Source organism: Frankliniella occidentalis, unplaced genomic scaffold, assembly GCF_000697945.3.
Source record: "Frankliniella occidentalis isolate FOCC.00 unplaced genomic scaffold, Focc_3.1 Scaffold80, whole genome shotgun sequence".
NCBI lineage: Eukaryota > Metazoa > Arthropoda > Insecta > Thysanoptera > Thripidae > Frankliniella > Frankliniella occidentalis.
In genome coordinates this window covers 1,051,164-1,058,724 of record NW_026267210.1, presented here as the reverse complement: position 1 = coordinate 1,058,724, position 7,561 = coordinate 1,051,164, and the positions used below count along the sequence as shown (strand labels likewise).

The window sequence follows — 7,561 nt, the reverse complement described above, 5'->3', positions numbered from 1 at the left end:
AAGGAGTGTGGCGCGGGAATTGGCGGCAGGATGGCTGCGGCACGGTATCGAATATCACCGGTACGAGGGCACCTCCTCTATGTGTGCGCACCGCCCCAAGGCGTCGCCACTAGCGGCGCAGACACATGGGGGAACTTTCACCGCGAGCATCGTCCATTTTAATGCCCATCTCATGGAAGATTAAAAAAGCAACAACTCCCCCCCCACTTCCCCCGGTCTCGCTTGAACAACGTCGATTGCAAGTATGAACGTTTTATCGCTCCATAGCTCGACACGGCGGCAGCGAAGGAGAAGACAGTGTCCACGTCCCGGCACAAAGAGGAACGGGGGAGAAAATGAGAAACAAAATGTAGGAAGACAGCGATCACTGATTACTTCCACAGTCGGGCGGGGCGAGGCGGGGCGAGGCGGGGCGCGGCGGCCCAGCCGAGACAAGCAACACAGTGCCCCGAGGAGCGCCCCACCCCACCCCGCCACGCCCGGGGGACGAGACGAGGACGCACGCGTCGGTGAAACGAGACTCGACAGGACGGGGGGTAAAAAAGAAAAGAAAGCACCGCCGCGAGTTCAAATACCGCCGGGCCAGGCCGCGCGTCGTCGCACCGCACAGCAGAACCCCCCGCCCCGCCTCAGCACATACCCGGACGGTACGCCCAGCGAGTGAGTTGACGCGCCGCGAGCTGACACGCCTCCATACCCCGCCCCCTGTGCCCCTACAAGGGCGCTGTCAGTCATGACGGCTCGCGGCTGCGTTCAAACACGCTCTCCTCGCCCTTACACACTTGCAGTACTCCACTCGCCGTTGCGCACGCAGCCCGGGCTCATCGCCGGGCGCCTCGCCAAGCCGGGGCCCGCTAGGCGATGGCGATAGGTGACCGTACACGGGACGGACAAGAGGCGGCACTGGCACTTCCCTCGCCGGAAGCGAGTCCGCGCCGCGCCGGGAGAATACATATGTCGACGTTTGAACCCCGCGGGGGGGAAAAGGAGGGGAAGAGGAGACCGCCGCCGGGGAAGACCGCTGGAGTCCGCGGACATCAGCCCGCGACAGGAGCGGGTATCCACCGGGACCGGCCGTGGCGCCCGAGGCTCATAATGTATACGAGGACGATGACATAGAGCGCTTCGGGGAGGAGGCCAACCGGGACCACCAGGGGCACACCGGCACACCCCGACCGCTGCAACGCAGCGGCGTCGAGCACCACGACCAGCTCCAGCGAGCTGCACAGCCTCCCCGCGGTGCTCGCGCGCAGCCTCCTGCTGCAGCAGGCAGTCATGTCATGACGTATGGGGACGCGTCACGTGGGCCATCTCAGCGCGCGCGACGAGGCGACCAGGCCGCCACGGGGGCCGTTCACCCCCACGTCGTCCAACGTCGGTCGTCGTCTCCACCATCTCCTCTGTCCTCCCTCCTGCCCCTGCCCTCGCCCCGGGCGGCAGACTCCTCTGCTCCGGCACTAAACCTTATAGGGCAGCAACTAACAGTATAGTACGCCACACGACGCGAGGGCAGCGCAGACCACGGCATGCAGCTCAGCGGCTCACACACGCGGCCGAGCACACCAGAGCGGAGGGGAGAGGGGGGGAGGGGGGGGGGCTGGAGGATAAAAATAACACAGACGCTGTCGCAGCAAAAGCCCGAGCCCGAGGTCCAGAAACCCCTCCACACGGCCCCCGAGCCCGAGCCCAGCACACAGCAGCGCAACAGCGCGGGCGGGCTGGGCTGGGTAGTAGAGGGTGACAAATTCTCTCGGGCCCACCAAATGCAGTTTAAACTTGAACGTTGAATAAGCGTTTTAAAGCAGAGATCTTCTGTCGGACGCCTCGGTGGTGGGCTGGCAGCGGGAGGGCCTCGGCCATTCATTCCCGAAGAGACGGCGCCGTCGCATCTCCCGATCGCCGCGCTGCGCCGCACCTCACCTCAGCGGGGGGCGGGGCGGAGCGCTGCAGCCAGCCCACGCCGGAGCCACGCGCCACGCCCTCCGCCTAGACCAGGCCCGCGGAGCCGGACCGACCGGTGGGTCGCTGAACTGACAATGAGCGCGTTTGGAGGGCTGCCTGCGCCTCTCGCGACCGCCCCGACGGCCGCACGCTGCTCGTTGTCGCGTCCGACGAAAAGCAACCCCCTGGCCCACGGCGACACGCCGCTAGACTGCACCGCAGTGCACGCGTGCGCGCGGGTTGCCTACTCGCTCGCTGTTGTAGCAAGCAAGAACTAGTATTACAACATCGCGCCGGCGGGGGGCTATACGCTCTAAACCACTCTTTAGAGCCTTTACGAGGATTCAACTGAAAATTTCTTCAGCACCAGTAGAGCTGTTGAATGAACTGCGGCTGCGGATTCGTATTCGTGTTGATTTGACTGAAAAACTGTATTCTGTTAGCCTGCACCTCACACTGTATGAACAGTGATAAGAGTATGCGCCCGAAAACGGCACGGAACAGTCCAAGACTTGAACGTGTCAGAATCTTGTTGTTGACTGGCAAAGAGCAAAAACACCCACACACACGGCGTTCAGGTTGTACAGTTCTAAATTGTGAGGGGTTTTGCACACTTGATTTGTCTGAGTGCGAACTGTAGACTTCTTTCTCATCCCCGCGATGCCGCCATGGGACACGACTCGAAAAAACCCGTGGTGCACCGGACACCTTCTTGGCTGGGCGATATTTTAGTGATACAATAAAAAGTGGCGTGAAAATTGAAAATGCCCTGCGTCGTCGAAGACTCCCTCCGCAGCAGCAGCAGCAGCAGCAGAGAAAAACTGACGCCGAGCATCCTGGCCTTGCCTCGACGTCAAAGCCCCACACATTCATCGTATACCCCGCCCCGCCACGCCCACGCGGAGAACAAGGAAGGGCTTTGAGAGCAACGCTGGCCGAGCAGTACTTATTGGTCGAGCTCGTGATGTGAACGTGCAAGAGAGAAAGAGAGAGGGCACGCTAGGTGCGCGCCCGCCCCCGCAGTGAGAGAGAGAGGGAGGGAGGACGGGAAAGGGGCCGGACGACGACGCACATTCGTCGGACGCGGGTCAACGGCTGGCCGCTAAAACTATAAACAGCTGTATGGCCTGGTCTGGCCGCAGCCGGGGGCCTGGTGAGCAACCAAGCAACACTGCAGAGGCCGCTGCTCAGCCGTCTCAGCCAGAGCAACAAACACGCAGGCGGCCTCGCCTAACGAGGAAAAGGGAGCTCCTCCATTACAGGAGATAATATTTGACCTCAGCGGGGCAGAAGGGTGGGGGGGGGGGGAGATCTGAACTTGGGGCCAAACGCAGAGATAAGCCCCGAGACGCAATATGGAGGCGGCGCCCACAGCAGCAGAATCAAAGCACAGTCGGGGCTGCGTTCCTCGCCTCGCCACGCCCGCCCCAAAACATCCCCCTCCAAAACTTACTCCCACTTCCTCTACGCCACGCGCAACGCTCTCCCTCGCACCCACCAGGGCAGCCACGGGCTAGACAAGGACAGCAGCTTACGGAGCGCGCCAATCGATATTGCAAGGGCGGCCGGAGAGGGGTGAGAAAGAAGGGAAGGGAAGGGGGGGAGGGACGCTGCACCCCGGAGGGGCGGGCGGGCGAGGCGCCGGCAGGGAGCAGCAGCGCACAGAGAGCAGCGCCGCGCCTCAGAAAAATTGGGGGATTGCGTATAAATAAACAACACCGCGATCCACATCCCTGCCGCCGCGGGGCCGCCGCGGCCGCGACCTGCACCGCCCGGCCGTCCGCGGCGGCAAGTGCATCCTGTGCATCCGACATGTGGCAACAAGGCCCGCGGGGAACGCTCGGCCGGGCCAAAGGGCCGCGGGCGCGGGGGAGGGCCGTGGAGCGGCCAGGAGAGCGGCTTGTGGGGCGGGCGCGGGGGAGGGCCGTGACGGTGCGGTACCCGTCACCGTGCGGCCGCAACTCCGGGCCGCCGACGGTCAGTCACATGTGAAGACGTAGCCGACGTCGACGGTGGCATCGGGATGTTTTCCAGGCGGGCTGTACCGGGAGGGAGAGGCTGGCACCGCCGCCGGCACCCGGCCCTAACCTCCCCAACCCACCCCACGGCCATGTGTCTGTCAGTGCGACGCATGGCGAGCCTCACACACACAGCTTGCTCCTGAGGAAAGACAACGAAAAACCACCGCCGTCAAGAATCCTCCTCCACTCGTCAGGACGCGACCGAACACTCGGGCCGTCCGCGCAGTCGCTCGCCCAAGGAAAGCGGGGCGGGGCGCGGGCCGGCCCCAGGTGTTGCGGAGCCGCCACCCCTTTGCGGGGCCCCTCCTCTGGCCAGGACGCCCCGAGCGTCCTCCAGGCGAGGCGCGCCAGGAGCAGGCGGACTGGACGGACGACTCTCGTCATACGGCACGGGGTGAGCCGCGGCTAATTCATGTCTAATTGCGCCCGCTCCAGCGGCCCCAGCAGCGCCCGGCCTGATTTCTCCAGAGCGCCGCTCCAGGGATACGTCCCGCCTCACCAGGCAGGTCGCAGAGCTGGACAACAAACCCCATCCCTGCAATATAACAATCCTACCCCCTCACCCCCACCCACGGGGGGCCCCAAGGGGGGTGATTTCAGAGGGTGGGGTCGGCCCGTCGGGTTGGCCAGCCGTGCTCCACCCCCTCCCCACTCCGGGGCCCATATGTTGCGCACAGGGGCCGATGGATAAGGGGGAGGGGGGAGCTGGTATCCTGCGTCCCCCCGAGATAAACCCCCTTGTGTAACAACGTCAAGACTGGTGAAGACACTCGAGACGGTCCGGGACGTGAAGCAACTCAAAACACACATCGATGCACTGACAGTAGTGTTCCGAGGACACACACACACACACCTCTTGACGCGCTGCTCGACACACACGAACACGCTCGCGCGCACGGAGCCGTGGACGCTCCGGAGGCGTTACGCCCTCGCCACGTCGCCGGTACGTCACGTCCACGAGGCTGCACCACGACGCCGTGCCGTACGGACCACGGACACGCACTGACTGACGGAGCGGAGAGCGGGGAGCGAGCGAGCGGCACAACGGAGTGGTGAGGCCCGGGCCCGGGTCCGCCGCCCGCCGCCGCCCCGACCCAGGCTCGCCGTAGCCGTACAGATGTTGGTGTCGGTTTGCCCCGCGCCGGCTCGGCTCCAGGCGCTGGCTCGGCTGCGCTCTGCTCGGCTCGGCCTCCCCGCCCGCCGCCTGGCCCGACTGCCAGCTCGGTCTGCGCGGCCCGCAGCGACGCGCCGCCAGCGGGCCAGCGGCAGGCAGCGCGCCCGCGGGGAGGAGAGGGGTAGGGGGCGCGGGAGAGAGAGAGGGCGGGACGGGGAGAGAGGGAGGGGACTGACTCATACCGGCGGGAGGACGGCGACGGCTCCCCCCGCGGCACCCTCTCCTCTTCCCCTCCCCTCCCCGCGATGCACCGCCGCCGTCGGGACCGTCCAGTACGGAGCAGGGCGGGGCGGGGCCGGCGGGGATCATCAAGGGTTCGGGTTGATGCGACCCAAGGACACGCGGTGCGGCGGCGCGCTCTGCTGCAGCGGAAGTAAAGGGTCGAAGGGTCGAAGACGCGGCCGAGGCGCGGCGCGGCGGCGGGCGCAGGTGGGCGAGCAGCGTACGCGATTAATAAAGGAAAGGGGTTGGAGCCGGAGCAGAGAGGTGGCCTCGACGCCGTCTGCCGGCCGACCGGACAGGCCAGAACCCCATTGGGAAATTTCAGAGAGCGACCAAGGTGTGCTGCAGTGCAGCAGCAGCAGCACGGCCAGGGGCCGGGCTGCGTCCTCCTCCCCCGGCTCCCAGAACCACCCCACGGCGGCCAGCAAGCACCCCGCTCACGAGCGTTACGCCGCGCTCACCGCTCTGCAAATGCCCTTTCCGTGCCCTCCCCCGCAAGGTTGCCTGAATTATTTTCCAGGACACGAGAGAGATGGTGAAACGCGGCGCAGCGCCCCGACCGGGGGGCACGCGATCACCCCCTTTACAGCTCGCGGGGGCGAGTTGTAAAACGGAAAGGCAACGGGGCGGGGGGCGCCAGCAGAACGAATAATAAAATACGAGAAGTGGGTCGACGCGACCCCAAAGACCTGGACGGGGAGGATGATCTGGAGGATCGCGACCAACCACGTACAAGCCGAGCAATCAGCATGAGCGGCACGCCGTTGCGGGACGGCCCCCTGCGGGTGCTAATACACACGGGGCTCTCGCTACGCTAAACAGCGCAGCGAGGTCCTGCGGGCGCCGTGCGGTTACGTGGCTGCGCGTCAGCGGCCTCCAGGCCCGAGGGTCCTGCTGCAGGCACAGGGTGGACTCTCCTGACTCCCCCAGCCCCCGCAACCACACCCCTCCACCCTCCACCCCTGCAGGAAGCCTACCCCCTGCGGCGTTCGCACTGCAGCCCTCCACTGGCGTGCCCACGCGGACTGCAGGTGTCGAGTGTCCCAACAAGAAAACAAGGCGGCGCGGCGCACGCGAAGCGCCGGGGGGAAGGGCAGGGGCAGAGGAGGGGCACCCTGTGGGGCACCACTGACGCAATTCCAGCGCACAGCCCCGCGGCGCTACCCCGCGCACCCAGGGCCGCTAGGATCGACCCCCGCGCGCGTAGCGCCCCTTGGAAAGGGCTCGGGTATGGACCGGCGGCAGAGGGTGTGCTATCCTTCGGCTTTGGCCGACCTGCGTGAGGAAAATGGGGGGGTTGAAGGGTTGAACAGAAAGTTCCATGGTTGCTCAAAAAGCCTTCCCCTAACCCCCACTATACCGGTATGACAGTGCTCACCGTCGGGAAATTCTCGACATAGCAGTATGTAGTACGTTATGTTCGACTCGCTATTCATCTTCCTCTGTTTAGTAGCTGGATACAGCGGACTCTGGTGCAAGTCATATCGTCATCGATCTCTGCTCTCGCTGTTTCACGTGGAATAATCGCAAAACCACAAAACACCGCATAGCAGCGCACGTGAGAGGATTCAAATCAGCGAGTAATTTTCTCGCCCGCGCGCCCCGCTTGCCCCGCGGCGGCTCGGCTCGCCCGCGGCCGAAATGCAGCGCTGCTGCGCCCGCGCCGATGGGGGGCGGCGATACCGAGCGGGCGATACGGCACGGAACTCGGAACACCGCCCCGCCCCGCCCCACCGCACCCGCCGCGCCTAAAGTGGCGGCAGCAATCCCGCACGGCGCGCGGTAAATCACCACGCACCACACGCGGCTCAGGCGGCTCCGCAACGAGGCGAGCACGGACGCGAGAAATGATGAAGATAATGACGGTGATTAGTGTGGCTCGGAAAAGAAAAATCAACGCAAATCACAAGTTGCCAAAAGAAGGGAAAAAGAGAAGAGAAAAGACGCGGTGTCTTCATCATGGATTCCCGGATTCCCTTCTCTACGAGAACGTTCGGGAGGGGGGGGGTATGCTTTGGCGGTCCATTTCTCCAGTGGTAACGAACGAGAGGGGGGTGGAGAGGAGGGAGTGGAAGGGGGTGACCAACTTTAGCAGCGCCCCCACCACCCACGCAGCCACACCCTGCCGTAGCCAAGGCAACGCGCGCGCCTGGCTGGACCCGCCGCGGAGGGTGGGGGGTGAAAGGGTGGCCGGGGGAAAGGG

General features: G+C 65.0%; 1 protein-coding gene across 3 annotated transcripts in view; it reads right to left on the bottom strand.

Moving 5' to 3' along the window:
* The window catches only part of LOC113209098 (septin-7), a 42,563-nt gene that overhangs the window by 16,224 nt on the left and 18,778 nt on the right, over nucleotides 1–7,561 (bottom strand). Inside the window, exon 1 of one of the 3 annotated variants that reach the window (XM_052268991.1) lies at nucleotides 4,816–5,071. The exons of 1 other annotated variant lie outside the window; for it this stretch is intronic. The gene's annotated coding sequence lies outside the window, so the exon portion shown is untranslated. Of the gene's footprint in view, nucleotides 1–4,815; nucleotides 5,072–7,561 lie in introns of those variants that run through there. One more of the 3 variants, XM_052268990.1, reaches the window with a different exon arrangement.